Raw genomic sequence first — 22,815 nt, forward strand, 5'->3', positions numbered from 1 at the left:
GCAATTGAGGGTTTCTGGATCGCAAATCAGGTTAATATGTGTTGTTGCAGCCCTTGCGCGGCCCTCTTCGGCGAGACCACTCATACGTTTGCATGAGTCATTTTTGCCTATGGCAATAGATGTCTCCGTGTGGTAGGGCATTAGAGCACCAAGTGTTTAGAAAAAGTGGTACTATGTAGTCTACTATGCTGAATGAATTGGAGGATGTGCTTAGAAAAGCTGATTAACGATTTAGCGGACGTGACGGTCTGCACAGTCGATAAAGCCGACGTGCCACGAGCAATCGTGCAAAGTAGGGATATTACAGGGATGTAACAACCCCTGGTCATTAGCCTTCTTAAACGGGCTCTGTAAGGTATGATTATTGAAGCATTCCTCAAATGAACGTGTGTACAGCAGCGTGTTCCGAGCAACGCACATACTTGCTATACCAGCAATGCTAATGCAATGACACAATATTCCAAAAGTCGGCATTTGCTTTCCAGATTACGTATACCTGACGGTGCAAGACCGTCAAACCAACGTCTCCTCTATTTGTCAAATGAAGGCAGGCTCCGGTGAAACCTGCACATGCAACCAATTGTCAGTAGAAAGTCCAATTCTAGGAGAACGTCCTGCTAGATGATATGCTGAGCTAGCTGGTCGGTGTTGAGGATGAAATTTCGTGAAGCGCTCACGAGTAGGTCGAAGGAAGCAAGAACCTACGAGAAGAGACGCGGTTTTCGTTGGGTAAGATCCACGCTGAATGTCATTTGGGAGTTTGAATCTCCTTTGGAGTTGTCTACGCAATGTGTAAGCGCTGAGTTTTAAAGGGCCCCTCACCAGGCCACATAGCAAATTTTAGTTAGACGCTGGAAGTTGTTGTGTGCCGAATGAAGAGCAGTATGCCGCAAGAATTTTTCAAATCGGTTCATTACGAGCTGAGAAAAACAATAATTTGTAGCGGCGCGAAACGATGATGCGAGGAGGCGAGTTTCAAACCCTTGCCACTCGCCCCGTGTAGCCTTCGCAAGCCAAATTCTTTCCCTGCCCTCTTCACTTGACAAATACGCATGAACCGTCATGCGCATGCATGGTCACGTGCGCATGACGTGCCCGAGCCAGCCCGAGCACGCGAGAGAGAGAGAGAGAATAAACGTTTATTAACTATTCCTTAATTAGCACCTAAAGTGGGTGGGGCCCTTCGTCCAGTGCTCCACTGGCTATTGCAGCTCGCCGGGCCTGGTCCAGGGTTGCCAGTTGGCTTCCCAAGGCCTGATCCGAGAGCACGCGAGCGGCATTGCACGGCCGCTACCTTTTTTTTTATGTAGTGGCCATGGGCGTTTTGTCGGCGTTCGCTGTGTGTACTGCCTGTTTCCGCGGGACGGGCATGAAAGTTGACACATTTGTACGGGCACGAGAGTGGCGGTATCCATGAGCCAGTGCCGCATTAACGTTTACTTGGACGCGGTAGAATAAACGAGCATAATGAGTGCGGGAACGCGCCAGAACATTACTTTCGCAATGCCTCCTCTAGAAAGATGCCTGCGACGTCAACCGAATAGCTGGTTCCCGGCTCTCTCCTGTTCTCTCCTCCTCCGCTCCCCCAATAAGTGTCGGCTGCGAGCGCTCGCTGCGACGGCCGCTTAAACCTTGCAGCCTCTGAGATTAAAGCACTGTTCATGGCTATCCCGGAGGCAATGCTTGCCGTTGCGGCCGAGCGGCCGTGCCGCCGGCTGCGATGGCGTAGTAGTAGTGTCGGCTGCGAGCGCTCCTTGCGAGAAAGTACTGAACTACGAGGAACCTCCCGTCCCCATGGGAAGCGTGCGACGTCGCAGGCCATCTTTCTAGAGGAGGCGTTGACTTTCGTTTCCAGGGCTGGCCGTCTGCTCGATGCGCTAACCGCGGGGACACGAACGCATGTGAAAGGGAGGCACATTAGCCCCGCATCTCGCTGCAATTCACGAAAAAAAAAAGAAAAAGACGCACACATTCACTTTTTGTGTCTCATTATTTCTCTGAAGTTTATTATTCTATTCAAGCAACAAATTACACAAACTACACATGTGTCAAATAATTATCGCAGCGTCACGTTCTACTGTTGGCGACGTCAGAGCACAGTCGTCTACGTAGAGGAGCGACGTCGCAGCACTACCACCTACGTAGGGCATTTTCCTCATGTACGTCATCCCCTCATTCTCTAAAGCGCGCGCCCGCGAGAGGAAGGGCAAGCAGCGTTCACCTTGAAATTTGACCCATTTCCGCGGCGCGTAGCGTTGGAAATTTTGGCAGACGTGATCGTGAACGCCCAGTGTATGCATCGCGCTCGTTAGCTCAAAATTGTCGAACCTGGTGAGGGGCCCTTTAATATAGGTATCGGCCGTCTCTTGAATGGCGTTTTCGGACGGTACCGACATGGCGTCCTTCATTCGCCAGCCTTTGGAACGGCCCACAAAAGAACGATCCGTCGATCGCTGAAACGCGTGTTTGCAATTAAGTTTTTTTCACAGTAAGAATTTTCCTGAATCACACAATTCTCGATGTCGACTTTACACTGTGTCCGGCAGAGGGCTTTTATACCACTAACACGAAATATTTCAATGAAGCACGCATAGCAAGCGTTCTGGTTTTAATTGGTTTATTGTGTCGTGTACAACGCAATCACATGCTTCATTAAATTCATATTCTGCAAGCACTAGCGCGTAGCCCAGTAGTGAAGACACTCAAGTTCGGACTGTGCGTATCCGGGTTTAAATCCCGTCACGCCAGTAAACTTTATTTTGTTTTGCTTATTTTTTGATGGCGATGATCGTGTTATGTGCCAGAGGCACAGATACACGTACGGTCAGTTGTCTAGTTGAGTTTGCATAGCAATGACTGCGCTCATACAAACGTTGCCAGCTTTCAATGCGAGACGCCAGGCTGAATCAAAGGGAAGGTGTTGGTTTTTCAGCTAGTCTCGGCTTGGGTATGTTACTGCTAGGTTATGATAAGCTGTTGCTAGATATTGCTAATTTATGCCAAGTTGCTGCTTGTTTTGCTCCCATGTTGCAATGATTACATTGAGTGAGTCGATTGGACGCAACCTGTCCTTCCAAACCGGCTTCTTACAGGTCTTCTTCAAATGGCCAAGATCAGCCGAAATCGGTATTAATCTCATATCGATCATTATCGATTGGCTATAGATTGGCACTGATTTGCTATGAATCGGGATAGGTTGACTCGGCTAACCGTAAACAAGCCCTGCCGTACGTAAGTCACATATATAGACTCGAATCAGTATCAATTGGTTATCGGTCAGTATTTATTTGTCATCGATTTTGTATTAATTGAATGGACAGACTAATCAGACTTACTGTGAATATCGTAGTATGTGTCGGCTTATCTGAGGCCTAAACAAGTCTTGAACTGATACTGATTTATAATCGATCAGTATCGATTCAAGACTTGTCAAGGCCTCATACATGACTATACATTAGTATTATTTGCTCATCGTTCAGCAACGAACGGAATTGATTGAGTCTATGTCATTCGACCAGAAACCAATCTTATGCTCAATTACACTTAATTATCTTATTTAGTTGTAGTCTTAATTAACACTAATTAGGCTTAAATATGCTTAGTTAGGCTTGCCTTGGGCACCACTAATTAGTGCTACTTTGAACTTGGCATCACTAACGTAATAGAGATTCGACATGGATTGATTGGTATTCACTAGGCTTTGGCTTAATTTGTCTTAGTAGTACTCGGCTTCATAAGGCGACACCATGCTCAACTATGCTTAATTACATTTGTATCTACTTACTCTCACTAAACTGGGTCCATCTGAGCGTAACTTGGCGTAACATGGCAGAGGCAAGCTCGGCTAGGCCTAATTAGCTCGTTCTAATTAAACTTAGTGAAGCTCGCCACAATTATGCAATAATAAGCTTATCTAGGCTTAAGTAGGCTTGGCTATGCTTACCGTGGCTATACTAGACTCATCTAATTTTTAGCTATGCTCAAGCTGGCAATAGTAAGCTGGCCCGAGTTTCTGTTGACGCCACACGGCATAACGAAAATCTACGCAGAATTTCCTCTGGGAGTTGTCTAACTGATGTGTGAGCGTAGGGTTTCCTTGTACGGTGTATCCTGCCCTGAAACGCTGTTTTCAGGTGGCATCGGCGTGGCCTCTTTCCATAGGCGTGCGCAGGGTGGACCTCATTGGGAGGAGGCGCTGCGCTAAACCTTCACGCGCTCTCCGACACCGCCGCGCACGGCTCGCTACTGCTGGTGTGCGCGTTCGGGAGGAGTGGCGTCGTAGGCGCGGCAGACACGCTGCCGCCGGCGCGCGCGCAGACTCGGCCACCGCCGCGAGCGGCTCCCCGCTGCTGGTCTGCGCCGCATTCGAGAGGAGTGACGTCCTAGCCATAGACACAGAGGCGCCCGTGCGCGCGCAGCCATTCTCCTTCGCTGTGCACTCGCCGTCTGACACTGCGCTGGGGTCGCTTGATAGCGCCTCTGACTGGCGTTTGCAGGTGGGTAACGCCATGTAGAAGGAGAGCTCAAATGCTGCTCGACGGCGCAGAAGAGCCGAGAAGCTTATCTCATCGGATCCCGAAGTAGTTGGCTGGCAATTAGCGGTTCAGCGTACGAAGAATGAACAGAAGAAGGCTAATAATCCTAGACAATATGGAAAGCTAAGAATAATCAGCTGAACTTTTGCTAACGCTACGTATATCTTGGCATAGCCGAGCTAGGCCACTCCAAATTTTTTTTTCATTGTTTTTGCTAGCTTTTCCTTGGCATCACTACATTTGAAGCAAAACGGAAAGGCGAGCTAGTTGGTACTGATACTGATACGTGCAGGGCCAACGTCGTCTATTGCATCCCTCTGTCCTGTGGTCGTGTCTACGTCGGCCAGACAGGCCGATGTTTGAACATACGTCTAAGGGAGCACCAGTCTTCCTTGCAGGGGAGACCCTTAACGCACTTGGCCATGCACTGCGCTGAGTGCCGGTGCGAAGCGCAATTCCCCGCAATGGAGGTCTTGTTCAAACACCGCGATCGCACGACACGAGAACTCGCAGAAGCTTTTCATATTAGCACGAGGGCGTCTACGTGCGTTAGCCATCCTTCTTTAGCCATATCGGAGAGGGAAGTAATTCTACTCAAGGAAAGGGGGTAGCCTGTTGGGGGACGGAGGGTTGAAGGTGATGTGTTTTTTTTTGTTCTGGTTTTTGCCTTTTGCCTTGCCCATGATGCGCATGCGCGGGAATTAGTCGATCGTCAAGTTTAGATATATTTTCTGTTCAAGCAATAAAGCTTTCAGTTGTGAGTAAGCGCTTGTGGTGTTCACTTTCTTGTCTTCGTCTTTTTTTTGCGCTACTATTACACCACTATGAATCACTACATTTGGCTAAGCATCACTACCTATTGCGCAGACGTGACAGGCGTGCCCAAATTCTGTGCTCAGAAACTCTCGATGAGACCGGTTATCCGCTGAAGCGATGCTCTGCCAGACTGTGCGCAAGAAATTCTCGACCACACGCTGACCGGGCGCGGATTCGCGGCGACTTTGCATGTATTCCCACCTCCCAGTGGCATATCCTGGCTCTACCGCTTGCCAGCAACGCTTGGCAGCAGCCTCTTCGGTTCGGCGGGCACGATCGGCTAGAGGTCTCCGAGCGTAATCCAGCTGGGCGGCACGTTGTCGTTCTTTATACGCGGCTTCTCCTTCCGGAGTTCCTTACGGTCTACCCATGGCGAACATGCTCCCGACATGCTCGCACATGCCGCACATGCTCCCGACATGACGACTGCCGGTACAGCGCGGCGGAACAGTCGTGCGCAGTGTCAAGACTGGTGGGCAGAACTTGACGAAGGTCGCAGGCGATGAGAAGTTGGCTTGGTTGCCGTGGCGATGCTAAGGGATGTCATAGCTAGGCGAGGTTTTCGTTCGACGAGAACAAGACTCCACCTTTGCATTCACGAGAGCAGGCCCGTATCCAGGAATTTTTTTCGGGGGTGTGCCACTTGCTGAAAACCTTGACTATTTTAGAAAAAAAAACACCTACTTCAACCAAATTTCGGGGGGGGGGGGCTATGCCCCCCCTCTCCCCTGGCTAGGAGCCTGCACGAGAGTAATCTGCGCGCACGATGCAAAAACCTTTCACGTAGACAGGCGACGAGGACACCTTCTCAGGGTGTGGGTAGTTTCGTTTCATTCCTCTTAGCGCTTGCATATTTTTTTAGCGCACGAAAGCCATCTATCTATCTGATGCAGATTGTGTCGCATTCTGTGTTGATCATTACTTTATTTTTACTGTTTTGTACAACGACTCTTCTGAAGCATTGTGTCGTAAAGCTGGGACAAAAAAAGAAAAAGAAAACAAACACAAATGATTCAATAACGGCAACCACGCTCCAGCAGACGCCATCGGGCAGACAGAAGGAATATGCTTCGTGATATCAAACTATGACAATGCATTATATGGGCATAATAAGCTTAAAGGAATGCAAGACGAAGTCTGTGCGAGTTGTTTTTAAACGGGCGTGTCGTTTCAACACGACGTATGCGATATGATACATTTACCAGTATGGAATGGGAATACGAAAGGACAGCAAAAAGAACGAAAAAAAAAACAAGACAAGAAGAGCTTATAGCTACGTACATTGCCCTGGCGTGGTGGAAGCGAAATCCGGGGCATGTTTGCAAGGTGCACGGCAAACGGCAATGCCTTTCAAATGAAAGGCACGCGTTTTACAGTAAACTAAAAATGTTACAGATCAGTTGTTCATGGATCGGGTTATTGTGCTCGTGACATATGCTCCTTGAGGCGTAACGCGAGCGCAGTTATCGACGGCGCACATGCGCGCTTTCGTTCGGAATAACGAAGAATTGAGAGCTGTTGCAGTCATGCATGTTTTGTTGCTTTTGCTCGCCTTCCAAGAGCCGCTGCTGTCGGTTGTAGAGTCTGAATTCCTGAATGCTGTGTGTCGATTTCATCCGTGCAACAGGGAATGTCGAAGGCGTTCTAACCATTTATTGATGCCGATTAAAATTTCGTTGTGAAAGCTCTATTCAAAAGCAACATTTCATATTTTAATACACAATCTCGAGCATTACTGCGCAAGGGCCCTTCGAAAGAAAACAGCCTGGTGGAGTCGTCGATCTTTGAATTATGTTTTTGGCTAAGGCACCCACTCGTTGACGTTCGTGTGCCTTGGTGCCCTTCTTGGGTTCCCTTTGTGTTTCGCACGATGCGGAAACTGATCTCGGAGGCCGCGTAGAAAAAAGCACGTGGTTGGGATCAGTCCCAAAGACCGCAGCTGCTCACGGTATTTCAACGAACTCAATCAATCAATTTTCATTATTATCATGACAGTTGATTCGCCCTTACCTTAAGTAAAATGATGCTGCGATAGTATATGGATGCAATATAACTTATAACTTGAGCCAGAGCGTCCGCCCCGGTAATATAGCGGTTACGGTGCTCGGCTGCTGAACTGAAGGTTGCGGATTCGATCCCGGCCGCGGCGGTCGCATTTCGATGTAGGCAAAATAGTAGAGGCCCATGTACATAGATTTAGGTGCACGTTAAAGAGCACCAGATGGTCGAAATTTCCGGAGCCCTCCCCTACGGCGTCTCTTATAACTACATCGTGGCTTTGCGACGTTTAAGCCCAGAAATTACTACTTGAGCCATGCATGTATATTTTTAGAGGACTTTAAAATATTATTTATGCTTGAAAAAGAAACAAGACAGTAACTTGGTGATCGTTCCACTGGACAAAAGAAAGAAAAAGAAACTACACGGTAGGCCCTTCCCCAGCGTTGGCTACGTTTATGTACAGCCATCAGCACGCTTACCTCGAACGCTCCGCCACATGGCCTCGACCCGCTTCGACTGACGCCAGCGCCGCCAAGCCTAGGACACGATATATTTGCTGCAGCTAACGATAGATGGAGTGCGGGTCGATTTCACTAGTGAATTTCTGTTTCATTTCTGCCTGACCGGCGGGTCGAGTACATTCACTTGGTAGGTCCATTTTTGTCACGTTTTGCTTGTGTGTACCTTCTCACGCGCGCCCATGAAATTCGTTGTCGTATGCTTATCTCTGCAATGAATCATTGCGTGTGACGGCTCACGCACCTTTCGAGTTCCGAATCGCAACTGTCCCTCGAAGGGGAGGAGGAAGGAAATGAATGAAAGGCAGGGAGGCCAACCAGACACGCGTCCGGTTCGCTACCCTGCACTGGGGGGAAGGCATGATGAGATCAAAAGAAAGAAGAGGGAAGAAAGCGCCGTCAGGGTACATATGCGCCTGCCCGTTGAATGCCTACAAGCGGTCGCTTAAACCGGTTGATTTTAAAAACAGTAGCAATGCTCGCGTCGCTTTGCTGGCCTGCGATGCGTAGGGCCACGATCCGAGGATCTTCTCTTCGAAAAACGGTCTGTCGTCTAGCCTGTTCAGTGCATTGCGGAGAACGTTTCGTTCGTCCACAAAACGTTCACAGAAACACAGTAGATGTTCTATCGTTTCGTCGCTATTGCACGAGTCACATCTTCAGGTGTCTGCCATTCCTATGCGAAAAGAGTACGCCTTCGTGAAAGGTACTCCTAATCACAGCGGCACAGTACAGTTGCGTCACGGCGGAAGAGCTGCGGTAGAACTTGGAGCTTCCTCGATGGGTGTAATTCATGTAGGCGACGGTTCCAGATACTGGGGTCACTCAACCAAGTTTGCGTCATTGTGTCAGCGAACGAGCGAAGACCCCTCCTTGCAGCGTCTGTCCTCGAAAGGGTATTGGGGCTGTCTGGGCATCCTCGTGGGCAGACGGGGCAGCATCATTAGCGATCCTGTCACCCACAACACCACAATGTCCCGGCAGCCATTGGAACACAACGTCATGTCCCTTCGATAAAGCTTGGTGAAGAGCTTCGCTCATTTTGTTCACTAACTGCTCGTGCACCCTTCGTCGTAATGCTGATTGCAGACTCTGAAGGGATGCCTTCGAGTCGCAAAAGACAGCCCACTTTTGAGGCTGTACTTTCTTGGTATAAAGGATAGCAGCACGTAAGGCGGCAAGCTCCGCTGCTGTTGATGTCCTGTTGGACAACCTGAACTTCACAGTCACTTGGCAGGCCGGAATAACAACAGCTCCTGTGGAGCTGTCGGCTAAGATCTCTCCATCGGTGTAAATGTGCGTCCTTTGGCCATACCTCTCCTTGAGTAGTGACAATGTCGCCTGTCGTAGGGACACATTAGAATGACGGCTCTTCTTCGTTATTCCGGGAATTGTTAGGCGTACCTGTGGTTCTTGTAGACACCACGGAGGCGACAGTGATCTTGCTTCTGGAGTAAAGCTCGACGGAAGGCATTCTCTGTGAGTCGAAACAATATTTGAAAACATGTCTTGTTAAAGTGGCAACGCAGCAATATAGTGACCTGGAACTCGGCAGAGATGTCTCATGTGAGCTCTTAATTGTCAGTGACGACGTATGTTGGAATTGGATGCTATCTTGCCATCACAACTGTCCCGTGAGTTGAGGTGCAGCGTGGTAATCCTATGCACGTGCGTAGTGCCTGGCCTTGCAAACTTTGGAGGGTGCGGATGTTCGTCTTGCATGTATTGGCCAGCATCGGAAGCTGAAACGTAAAATCCCAGAAACAGTGCTCTGTATAGCTGCATAATGGAACGTATCGATGTGCGCGAAGCTTTCCCGCAGAGGAACTGCATTATGTGAACGATGGAAATTAGTCTTCTCTTCAGATCACAATTGCCCGTTGTGACCTGAGTGGGCACTCCACGCAAGGTCGCTGTCAATAACACACCTAGGAAACCTTGGTTCTTCCGGTATCAGACATTTTGGCCGTTGATAATAACAGCGCATAGAGTCATGGTGGAAACATTTTTCCGTGGAGACAGAAATACCTTGTTTGCGGAGATATGAGAACGTTAAGGTGGCAGCTTGCTGGGCTCTTGCGCGCGCTTGCAGACGAGTCACAGCCGAAGAACAAAGGCAAATGTCGTCAGCATTTATTGATATATGAGCAGTACTTGGCGAAAGCTCACAAATGCAGACCATCACAAGATTAAATTTCATTTTTCAGTTTCAGGTTTTTTAGCAATCTTTTTTTTTCAGCAGTCGTGTTAAAGCACAATCCTTTCAGATCGAGAAATAGCGCCAGTGACATGCGCTTGAGACAGTTTTGTTGCTGGACAAAGGTTGTGAGGTCAATTACGTTGTCAACGGATGACCTGCCTCGCCGAAAGCCCGTCATGCAGTCTGGGTACACATTGTAGTGCTCGAGATACCATTCTAGGCGTAGCAGTATAATTCTTTCCATGAATTTCTTTACGCAACTTGCCAGGGCAATAGGGCGAAATGATGTCAACTTGAATGGTTGAGTTCAGTTGAATAAACATTATTTGCCCAATGGTTGCTATTGTGCCCGGGGCTAGGCTGCCAGGGATCCACCATTCGAGTGGTGACTTTCCTGGTTTGAGTAGTGGCACAAGCCGGCTTATCTTCGATTACTGGGTACAATGCCCGCATGTCGTGAGTGGTTGTAATAACTCAACTAGAGCACTGCACGGGCCGGATTTTATGGCCCGGGCCCGGCCCGGGCCCGCTTTATGAAGCCCGAGCCTAGCCCGGGCCCGTTGTTCCAAGCCCGGGCCCGACCCGGGCCCGGGCGTACTTGACCGTACCCAGCCCGAGCCCGGCCCGGGCCCGTCGTTCGAAGCCCGGGCCCGGCCCGGGCCCGCGCGTTCATTACTAAACTAATCCAGGGCGCGCTTGTTCATGACCAGACCCGACCCGGGCCCGCTAGAGGATATTAGTTGTTGATGATGATTATTAATGACGCCGTGCGCTTTGTAGCGGGCGATCGGACGGAAAATCCGGTGTGTACATGCATCGAAATGTTGCTTTGCCCGCTGTGGTAGCTCAGCGGTTAAGCTGTTTCGCTGTTAAGTCCTAGGACGCGGGTGCGATTCCCGCGGCCACGGCGGCCGCAATTTGATGGGGGCGAAATGCAAGAACACCAGTCTATATACTTATCTTTAGGTGCACTTTAGAGAACTCAAGGTGGTCGAAATTAATCCGGTGCTACTACGACGTGCCTCGTAATCATATTGTGGTTTTGGCACGTAATACCAAGGAATATAAATGAAATGTACCATATGTGTCAACCTAGAATAAAAGACCGAAATCTTTATTCCTCCCATGGGAACAACCGTGATCTGGCCCACTGTTAGTTCTGTATATATACATATATATATATATATATATATATATATATATATATATATATATATATATATATATATATATATATATATATATATACGTGATCTGGCGTGTTTATAAGGAAACCCATCACGATGTACTTGTTACTTTGGCAAAGTCTGGTCCAGCAGACGAAACGTTAGTGAAAATATACAATGCGAATCTTTATCTATACTGGTGAAAAAAAAATAGCACTTCAACTGTTTTTCCATTTTTATTGCTAAGCTTTACTAAGAGCCAGCTCTTTGCACGTGTCACTTCAGCTTGGCACAGTATTACCTTAGACCATGCAATGCATAACGTTCGCGTGTGCTCGAAGGCCCGACTTACCGAGTCCGACCCGGCCCGCAGCCTCAAGCCCGGGCCCGGCCCAGGCCCGCGGCTTCAAGCCCGGGCACGGCCCGGGCCCGAACTTTCGAGCCCGAGCCCAGCCCGGGCCCGCCGAAAAACGCTTCGGACGGCCCGGCCCGGCCCGCGGGCCGGGCCGGGCCCGGGCTTTCGGGCCGGCCCGGGCCCGTGCAGTGCTCTAAACTCAACAGCTTTCTTCCGGTCTCTTGTTCAAGGTTGGCTAAAGCGGCTTAGGTGATGCAATCACGCCCTAGTGACGATAATTGTCGGGAAGCCGCCAAAGATGCGTCAAGTTCTTCCATAGTGAAATCTTTATCCATTTCTGGGATTCGGGGTTCAGGAAAGACACCCTGAACTGCGGAAGCAGACATGGCAAACACACACCTGTGATTCGCGCACAAAAATCATTCCCCACTTCACGTTGGGTGCGGCCTAGATGTAGGGCTAAAGCCATGAGAGGATGCCTTTGTTGCGGAGTCCAGCGCAGGCCACGAATAGTGCTCAAGATGCGTGACAATGGCTTGCGAGGATCCAATGACTCGAAGAATGATTTGCTGTGCTGCTCTTCAAGTTTGTCCAGATGGCGTTGGAGTTTTTTCTGTATGCGCCGTGCCAGCCACAAATCACATATTGCCTTCGTGCGCCTGTTTCTCCTTTTCGCCCTTCGGCGAAGCGCACACAGTTTCTCCAGTTCGACGTCAAAGTCTGAACGCTTGCCGGCAAACGGGAGCATGCAGGAAGCTTCTCTCATTGCCTCTTTGATAACATCCTCCAAGTTAGGGCCAAAGACTTCTCGGCATGCATTTTCCATGAGACACTGAAATTTTGTCCAGTGGATTCTCCGTATTTTATATTGCAAGGCAGAGCAAACGCACGTTCATGGCGTTTGTAAAAGTTGCCCTATAAATAAATCTGAAATGCGGTGGTGTAGAGCATGTTTTCATTCAATAATTTTCAGAAAGCGTGAATCGGACTGTTCTCGCAATTTAGTGTTCGCCTTCCAGTTACGCTCACGCTGCATTAAATATGCGGTGTGGGAGCGCTCTACCGCAGAGCCATCCAGTGGGCGCTCCCAGTACTAGAGCACTCGTTACGCCGGGGGGACAGGCCTCGTTGATAAGCTGCTTCGCATCTAAAATCACGCCATATCCACGAAGTGAATGATGATTGAGGAGTTGGCTCGGTGATAGCCGGGTTTCGCCTACGTTATTATCATCATCAAGGCTCTCGAAGAACGAGAGGAAGAAGGCTTCTCTTTCGCGCGAGTGTGTGCATGCTACAGTTGGCTATGCTATATGTAGCGCACTGGTTACGTCGAGAGTACAGGCCTCGTTCATAAGCATGCAGTGTGCGCCGGTGTTTCTCACAGCAAAAGCACTGCTAATAGGCAATGAGATACAGAAAATAGATCAGACACAGATACCTGCAGTCCGCTTTAATTAACGTGCACGCTGCGATTATTTATTGTTCAACTGCGCACAAGAGAAATCTCGCACCGGCACTAAATGGCAGATCAAAATACAGTGCGTATATATGCGCTGTGGCCGGTGAACGGTTGTGAAGCGTGAGAAGTCGTTTTTTTTAATAAAAAAAACTCTAGCAGACGCTGCCCTTCGCCGTTGTCTCTCGCGGGCGAGGGCGCGTTCTTGTTCCTTCCGCGCTGGTAGTCAGCGTACATCGTAGAAGGAGCGTTTCCATAGTCAGCGCGCGCCGTTCGCTTTCTCTCGCAACATGGCGAGCGCTGAGGTGGTGGTGCCCTCTCTTGCTCGCCCGCACGCCGAGACCATATTGCCCCTAAAATCAGCGTTTTCCGTGAGCGAAAAATCCAGATAGAAATATGTAAAGAAATAATAAAAATCTTCAGTTCGAGTGAAAATCGATCCCAGGCCTTGCACGCGGCCAGCAGCTCTTCTACCCCAGAGCAACGCCAGTGCTTCAAACTGTTTCGGTAAAAAACCCAGTATGAATGTCATGCAGTGGAAGGAGTCTCTTGAAAACATGTAATATTGCATGACAGAAGGGCACAACAGCACCAGGCGTCAAAAAATGTTAATTGCGAAACGAAGGCGTGTTTAAAGGGCCCATCCATCAAAAAGCGCTCATTAATCGTCTTTATGAGCAACAGTATCAACAATATGTGCGGCTGCGCAGGTGAGCGTGGCACCTTACGGACGCATAGTGGATTCTTCGCCGATTCGAAAAAGGACGAATTATGGCGTATACATATAGGGGCACTTCGCAACTGTACTTGCGGTAGACATTCTAGGATAGTTTGAAGCGACCAATGTTACTCGTATAAACATTCCTTTCTTTGAGGCGTGGTTGTGGTGACCACCATGAAGCGAGTCCAGACTAGCGATTGAGAAGGTGCTGCGCACGGGGCCTGATTACGCTATCGCGTTCTGGTTTTGAATGCGAATGTCAACCGTCCTCCAAGTTTTCTTCGTCTTCCGCTGATTGTATTTGGAGGTGTGGGCTACATGTAGGGGTGGCTTATACACAAGAAAATACGGTTTCCATGCAACGAACTCCTCAACATCTTTTTGTGCGCCTGTGCGTGCTCGTCGGTTAACGGAAGCTTCTAGTCCGCGTTGGCCCTCATGCCGATTTATTCTTCAATTATGCTAAGCATGCTCGGTGGCATGCGCCACGAAGTGGCGCCGTCGAACTTCATTTCTCCACCAGGGTGGTGATTCGGGCTAGTTGGTTGTTCTTGATCGTAAAAAGAAAAAAAAGAACGCAGCGCAAATAACAAAAACAAAGCGGACATTTGTCTTGTTTGTCTCTGTGGGTTCTTCCGTTGTTTTTTGCGCCGTTTCTTTTCTCCATATTCCGCTGTGTTGATTATCGCCAGCCTCGCGGAAAACAGTAGATGCTTCCTTTTTATGGCGATTGCCGCGTTTTAAAGGGAGCCTAGAATCGCGGAGAAGCGAACCGCGACCGGGCCAATGAGCGTGACGACGAGCAGTGACGTGGCACGTGGTGGCAAGGCGTAGTTTCTTTTTCTCTTAGCGGAGCCTTCCTAATCACATCACACCGCTCACTCTCCCAAATGCATGCAGGAAGGCCCGTTTATCGCGAGAGAAAGTGAACTTCTTGTGAGGGAAGGCCAACTTCTTGTGGCGTTTCGCGCTGCCTAATGTGGAATATGTTAAGCGTTCCGACAATTTCTTTTCGATGCAGCCGTACATTTTCTTATGCATTGACGTTAAACTACTGTCGTGTGCGAAAATAGTTCGATGTAAAGGATAACATGATTTACCGGGGTTCAATATAGTCAGGCATTAATATAGATGGTATGGCGCTGTTTACGTCGATACAGTATTTGCTCGTACAACCCAACCCTGCATATAACCTGCACCCCCTTACAAACTACAAAAAAAAAAAAAAAACTGAGGAGAATCTCCTCGTACTGTCGTGAAATCGCTATCCTTGCTACATCCAGAAGCAGTGCCGCGACGCAAGCAGTGCCGCGACGCAAGCAGTGCCGCGACGCAAAATAAGGTGAGTTTTTCAAAATTTCTATATCGCATTATATTGTTACGTGAAGAGACGAAGACTAGAGGCTGTAAACAAGTGTATTTACAGGAGAGTGCTCGGGCAAGGCAGCGGCACACAACAGTCTCCGAATCGTCGTCGTCGTCTTCGCCTAATCGTCTTTTGATGGCTGTCCGCAGCATGACCCCCGGCGGTAAAAGCGCCGTCCCGGAGCTTTTAAAGTTATGGGTCAGATACACTGGAGTAGGCCTTGAGTCGACTGACGTGCACGATGTCACTTGACACCGCGGCAGAGGGTGAAGGAGGACTGACCAGAGTAATCTCGTAGGTCACGGGTGTTACTTGGCGGATGACGCGGTAGGGTCCTGTGTATCTAGACAGGAGCTTCTCGAAAGTCCAACATGACGGGAAGGCGACCAGAGCAGCACGAGCGCGCCAGGCGAGAACTGTGCGTCGCGGTGGCGGGCATCGTAGTAATGTCGCTGTGTATCTTGCGAGGCAGTCAGCCGAGTACGGGCAAGTTGGCGCGCATGATCGGCAAGTGCTATGGCATCACGTGCGTACTCGGTAGTTGGGGTGGCAGCCGAAGGAAGAACAGTATCAAGTGGCAGAGTGGGTTCACGACCGTACAATAGATAAAACGGCGAAAAACCGGCAGTGGCGTGTCGAGAAGAATTGTATGCGAACGTGACGTAAGGGAGAGCAATGTCCCAGTCATGGTGGTCATTCGACACGTACATCGACAGCATATCCGTGAGGGTTCTGTTGAACCGCTCCGTGAGACCATTCGTTTGCGGATGGTATGAAGTGGTCAATTTGTGCTGAGTGGCGGAGGAACGCAGAATGTCGGCGATAACTTTAGAGAGAAAGTTACGGCCACGGTCAGTGAGTAGCTGTCGTGGAGCACCATGGAGCAAGATGATGTCATGTAAGAGAAAGTCCGCGACGTCGGTGGCACAGCTGGTGGGGAGAGCCCGCGTGATGGCATATCGGGTAGCGTAATCAGTCGCCACGGCTACCCATTTGTTCCCGGTGGATGACGTAGGAAAGGGGCCGAGAAGATCAAGTCCAACACGGAAGAACGGCTCTACGGGAACGTCGATTGGTTGGAGATGACCAGCAGGGAACATCTGGGCGTTTTGCGACGTTGACAGGAATCACAGGCAGAAACGTAGCGTCGAACAGAACGGAGGAGACCGGGCCAATAGAAGCGACGGCGGATACGGTCGTACGTGCGCGATACACCTAGGTGTCCTGCAGTTAGAGCGTCATGAAGTTCAAAAAGAACAGGTCGGCGTAATTGTCTCGGTATGACTAGAAGTAGTTCCGGCCGTCTGGATGGAAGTTACGACGGTATAGGACACCATCCTGAAGAACGAAGTGGCGCACTGAAGCGTCATTGGGCGATGTCTGCAGACGGTGGATGAGTTCTCGCAGCGAAAGGTCGCGTTGCTGCTCGTCTGCGATGTTCTCGAAAGGAGACAGAGAAAAGATGCCATTGGATGCGTCGTGGTCGTGTCTTCGGCCTCGTCTACCGGATAACGGGACAAGCAATCGGCGTCCATGTGCAGGCGACCAGACTTGTACATGACAGTATAAGAATATTCTTGAAGGCGTAACGCCCAGCGACCAAGTCGTCCGGTAGGGTCCTTCAGTGAGGACAACCAGCAGAGCGCGTGGTGGTCCGTTACGACTGAAAAGGATCGGCCGTATAAGTATGGGCGGAATTTCGCAACCGCCCAAACTAGGGCCAGACACTCACGTTCCGTGATAGAGTAGTTGCGCTCCGAAGTTGTGAGGAGCCTGCTGGCATAGGCGATGACGCGATCAGTACTGTGCTGTCGTTGGGCTAGTACTGCGCCTATGCCGTGCCCACTGGCGTCGGTACGAACTTCAGTCGGCGCAGAAGGATCAAAGTGGGCCAGAACGGCGGCGTTGTAAGCAGCCGGATCAAATGAGCGAACGCGGAAGCTTCGGCGTCGCCCCATATAATGGCACCTCTTTTTTCAAAAGGTCAGTAAGTGGTCGTGCTATGACCGCGAAATTTTTGACAAAGCGGCGGAAGTACGAGCATAAACCAATGAAGCTGCGTACATCTTAACACACTTAGGGATCGGGAAATCCGTAACAGCGCGGATTTTGGCTGGGTCCGGCTGTACTCCATTGGCATCAACGAGGTGGCCAAGTACGGTAATCCGGCGACGACCAAGTGGCACTTCGATGCGTTAAGTTGCAAACCGGCTCGGCGAAAAACTTGCAGGATTGCAGACAGGCGCTCTAGATGACTCTCGAAAGTGGGGGAGAACACAATAACGTCGTCCAAGTAGCACAGACATGTGGACCACTTGAATCCTTGAAGGAGGGAGTCCATCATGCGTTCAAATGTGGCCGGTGCGTTACATAGTCCGAATGGCATCACCTTGAATTGATAAAGACCATCAGGTGTGACAAAAGCGGTTTTCTCGCGGTCCATATCATCCACAGCGATCTGCCAATAGCCAGAGCGTAGGTCAATAGACGAAAAGTAGCGAGCACCATGTAGGCAGTCAAGGGCGTCGTCAATACGAGGTAAGGGGTAAACGTCCTTTTTTGTTACTTTGTTGAGATGCCGGTAGTCCACGCAGAATCGCCACGAGCCATCTTTCTTTTTCACTAAGACAACGGGTGATGCCCATGGGCTGCATGATGGCTCGATGATTTTCTTGGTGAGCATCTTCTTGACTTCTGCCTGAATCACTTGACGCTCTGCGTGTGACACTCGATACGGACGCCTATGAACAGGAGCGGCATCGCCAGTATTTATGCGATGTTTCACGGTCGTAGTTTGTGCCAAAGGACGGTCATGAAGATCAAAAATATCGCGGTACGAAAAGAGAAACCCGGTAGAGGTCGTCAGCATTCTTTGGGGTAGATCTGGCGCAATCATTCTTTTCAGGTCGTCGAGAACAGATGCGGCGGACCGCGAGTGGTCGGTGTGCTCGGTAGTACCATCCTCCAACGTAACTGATGCTATCGAGGGATCGTCGAAGGCGCTGATATGTGCCAAGGATATCCCTCGTGGCAGCACTTGCATTGTCAAGCCAAAGTTGACCACTGGCAAACATGTGCGATTGGATGTAATAGATAATACAGAACGAGGCACTGTAATACCCTGGTAGAGAAGAACATCCTTGACAGGAGTCGCAATGTACTCCCCGTCGGGCACGGGTGAGGATGTTACCAAGTCAACGTAGGTCAGAGCTGTGGGTGGTAAGCGAACGAAGTCTGCGGCGGTTAGGCGAATGGGAGGCGGCGCAGGGTGATCTGGAAGAGGAAGGTCAAGGTGGAGAGTACCGGTAGAGCAGTCTATGAGCGCCGAATGAGCAGAAAGGAAGTCCAAGCCTAGAATGACGTCGTGGGGGCAGTGGGCGAGTACGGTGAAAACAACGATGGTAGAGCGATCGGCGATGTCGACTCGAGCTGTACACATGCCAATTGCACAAGCTGTTCCGCCGTCGGCGACACGGACAACTGACTTCGCGGCTGGTGTGAGAACTTCTTCAGGCGAGTCCGAAGACTAGCGCTCATCACAGATAATGGGCTCCCGTGTCGATTAGAGCACGAACAGGAACACCGTCGATGTGGACTTCAATGAGGTTCATATTGGTCGAAAGGGTCAGTAGAGGATTTGGCAGCGTAGGGAGCAATGCAGCGGCACCTCCGGGCGCTGCATCATCTAGTTTTCCGGGTGGGAGCGTGCGTTGAAGCTTGGCGAATTGGAGCGACGAGGCTGGGGTGAGCGGGACTGCCGGCGTAGGGGCGAAGGTGAGCGTGAGTACGGGCGGCTAGGAGCAACAGATTCAGTGGCAGCGTGATCGGCACGTGCTGTAGAGGGACGGTAAGAGCCATAGGCGCGGTTGTAGCCAGTGTACGTGTGCTGTGCAGGAGAGTTCCAGCGATTGCGACAATGCCGAGAGATGTGTCCAATCCGGTGGCAGATGAAACAGATGGGCCTGTCGTCAGCAGTGCGCCATTCAGCGTTGCGGAAACGTGGTTGGAACTGGGTCGGTGAAGAGGGTGCAGTCGGAGGATACGGCCGAGAGTCCACGTGATTTACGGAGCAGACAGAGTGGAGTCCCATGCTTGCAATCTCCTGACGGACAACTGCCTGGATCATCGAAACCGGAACTGCAGGGGGAGAGCAGGTGCTGGGCTCGCAGGTAGCTGGATAAGCAGCTTCAATTTCTCGTCGCACAATTCGGGTAACGTTGCATCGTTGCTTGTTGAACGGGGAACATCGGCACAGGACGACGTCGGCGCGGTGTTAGGCAAGCGAGCAAACTGCGGAAGAATGCGCTTGCTTTAGCGAGTTCCAGGCGCCGGCATTCTTTGATGACCGCATCAACAGTGCACACGTTATTGAACCGAGCAGGTTGAACGCATCATCAGCGATACCCTTGAGAATGTGAGCAACCTTATCCGTTGCCGTCATGTGCGAGTCAACTGCACGGCAGAGAGCCAAGACGTCTTGGATGTACATGACTACGGCTCTGTTGACGTCTGCGCGCGGGTCGACAACGCCTTCTTCGCAGCGAGCTGGTGACCGTCAGGGTTGCCGAACAACTCTCGTATCTTCTCTTTGAAGAGATCCCAACTTGTCAGCTCAGTATCATGCGTCTCATACCACACTCGCGGGGTGCCGTCGAGGTAGAATAGCACATTGGCAAGCATGAGAGTAGGGTCCCACCGGTTACCTGTGCTGACGCGTTCGTAAAGGCTGAGCCACTTGTCGACGTCTTGCCATTGGCGCCAGAGAAAACACCAGGGTCACGAGGAGCGGTGACGTTGATGTACGTCGCGTTGGCGGCAGGTGTTGGAGCCGGAGTGGTCGGCGCATTTTCCGAGCCATGTTCGAAGGCTCAAGGTGGCGTCCACTGCGAAGCTTCGTGACGAAGGGAGTACCCAGCACGTCCACCAAATGTTACGTGAAGAGACGAAGACTAGAGGCGGTAAACAAGTGTATTTACAGGAGAGTGCTCGGGCAAGGCAGCGGCACACAACAGTCTCCGAATCGTCGTCGTCGTCTTCGCCTAATCGTCTTTTGATGGCTGTCCGCAGCAATATGATAGTGTCACATGGTAGCAGTGGGCCAGTGGCACAAGGTAGTAGTGGGGCCCACTCTGGAAGAGGGACAACGACGAAGTGCTGAAGGGACAGGCTCCACTACTACCTTGTGCCACTGGCCCACTGCTACCACGTGACAATATATATCAAACTAATTCTCCTATATTTGTGTGTTTCTATAGATGCGAGTTTGATAGCAACTTTTGCTCTTTATCTGATTTATCGGTTTTGGCCTGCGATAATTAGATGGTGCAGGCAGGGCATAGATATTTTTTAATTTAAATTTCAATTATTTTTGCCCTCAACTCGAATTTAATGTAATGTACTGAAAAATAAATACAGCAACTTATTGCCAACAGAATGAAGTTCTGTATATTTGACACAGAGGCAGCCCGTCAGGTAGTATTCGCCTGAATTGGATAGTCGCTTGTGGTTTCAAGACTGCATTTTCCGAGCATGAAAACCCAACTGTTTTGCTCGAAATGACGTGAATGTGTGCACACCGAGCCATCTCCGTGCACTTGGGCAATGTGACCATCTGTCGAGCTTCCTCAGAATAGCAACAAAAAAAATTTCCTTAAACGCACATAAGGTAGCTTTAGTTGCCTTAATTCCAGTAAATATTTGCAGGGGTTTTGTTGCCAAAACAGCGATATGATCACGGGGCACACCGTGGTGGAAGGCTAGGGAATAATGTTGACTACCTGGGGTTCTTTATCATCGTCATCAGCCTAAGCATGCTCACTGCAGGGAAGTGCTTTTCACATCCTTCGCCAATTAACCTGATCCCGTGCTTTCTCTGGCCACGTTATCCCGGCAAACTTGTCAGTCTCATCAGCCCTCTTAACATTTTGCGTTTAGTGTCCTAAACTTCTGCGTCTAACGTTTTGCCTCGCGCGCTTGCCTTCTCTATGACTCCAGTCTATTACTCCTAGTGACCAGCAGCTACGTTGTCTACGCGCCACATGCCCTGACCTTATCCATTTCTTCTCACTCTTGATTTCGACTAAGATGTACTTAATGCCCGTTTGTTTCCTGGCGTACTCTCGTCTCTTCTTGTCCCTAGGTGGTTACAGCTACCATTTTTCGTTACATGGATCACTTAAGTTCAACCCGTTAAACGCCCTAAGCCTCCGGGTTTCTGCCCCAAAGAAAGCAGCTACTGGCCGGAAACCTGGAGTCCTTCAACGAGCACCTAATCTGAGCACACGTGTGTTTTCACTTTTTTTTTTTTATTCTTGGAGCCTGTAGGGAAGCCTGTAAGTCACAGTTCGAAGTGTTGTAACAAACGAGTACGCTCTACTTCTTTAAAATACGAAACATTATGCGAGTACGCGAAAACTCTGTTGGCAATTTCTCGATCGTGTTTTATTCGTCGTTTAGGTCGTGAATATTTTATTGGCACACTACAGAGATGCGAGCGTCCAGGGCCGCCCTACAGAAGCGCAGTGTGTACAGCACGGTCAAGCGAGCAACGAATCCCGCAGAACCAGAAGGCAGCAGTGTGTAATGCAAAGAAACTACGCTACGAGCAGAGTACTTCACACCGTAGGCGTTGTGGAGTCACATCAATGCTCAGCGTTCATATTGTATATGTGGGATCTATCTATCTATCTATCTATCTATCTATCTATCTATCTATCTATCTATCTATCTATCTATCTATCTATCTATCTATCTATCTATCTATCTATCTATCTATCTATCTATCATCTATCTATCTATCTATCTATCTATCTATCTATCTATCTATCTATTATCTATCTATCTATCTATCTATCAGCCCCTAAAGTCTGGTCACTCTAACTTCGTGCATATGAGACATCAGTGTATGCGAACACCATTACCACGTCCGACATGAATAGTGCGGCGTGGCTCTCGCGTATGTCGTGCAGCCTTTTCGCTTAGTCAAGTCTGGCGCATAGCCGCTTACTATGATCCTTGAAATACGGGTATCCGCTGCAGTTTGTACCAACTCAGAAGCGGCGAGTAAAGATTTTGTAAATCTTAATGCGATGGCGTTGACAAGCCCGTATCGTATAAAAACTGGCGCCTGGGTCGACAGCGTTGCCGGTGAGGGAAAAATCGGATGGACGCAAGAAATAAAAAAAAGTATTTTGGCAGCTTCGCACTAGTGGCGCCAAGCCTGAAAGAAGGGCGGAGCTGTGTGGGCTTCCATGTATCTATTTATACTGTAACACGAAAGTGTTTTATGCCGGGGTCCACTAAGACTCTAGTGACGCAATTCCGTCACGGATATGACGTTCATAAAATGCACGAAAACGGATGAAAAAGAAAAATAAACTAGGAAAAAGTGTCCCCGGCGGGAATCAAATATGATTTACCGCCGCCGCTCTATTGACTAGGCTACCAACGCGCATGCAGGACACGCCAAAAACGCGCCTTATACCACTCACACATTCTCTCTTGCACTGTGCTCTCTATGGCAAGGCTAGGCGGGGCACGCGGTGCCGCCGTCCGTGAGCCGTGTTGTGAAATACTGTGTGTTGATATTAACTAATACCGATAGGAGCGATTCGGCGATGTCTCAGTTAAAGCATGGTCTCCGAGATTGGGCCCGGCAGGAAACCTGCCGGCGCGCAAATTT

The sequence above is a fragment of the Rhipicephalus sanguineus genome, chromosome 10, assembly GCF_013339695.2.
Source record: "Rhipicephalus sanguineus isolate Rsan-2018 chromosome 10, BIME_Rsan_1.4, whole genome shotgun sequence".
Taxonomy (NCBI): domain Eukaryota; kingdom Metazoa; phylum Arthropoda; class Arachnida; order Ixodida; family Ixodidae; genus Rhipicephalus; species Rhipicephalus sanguineus.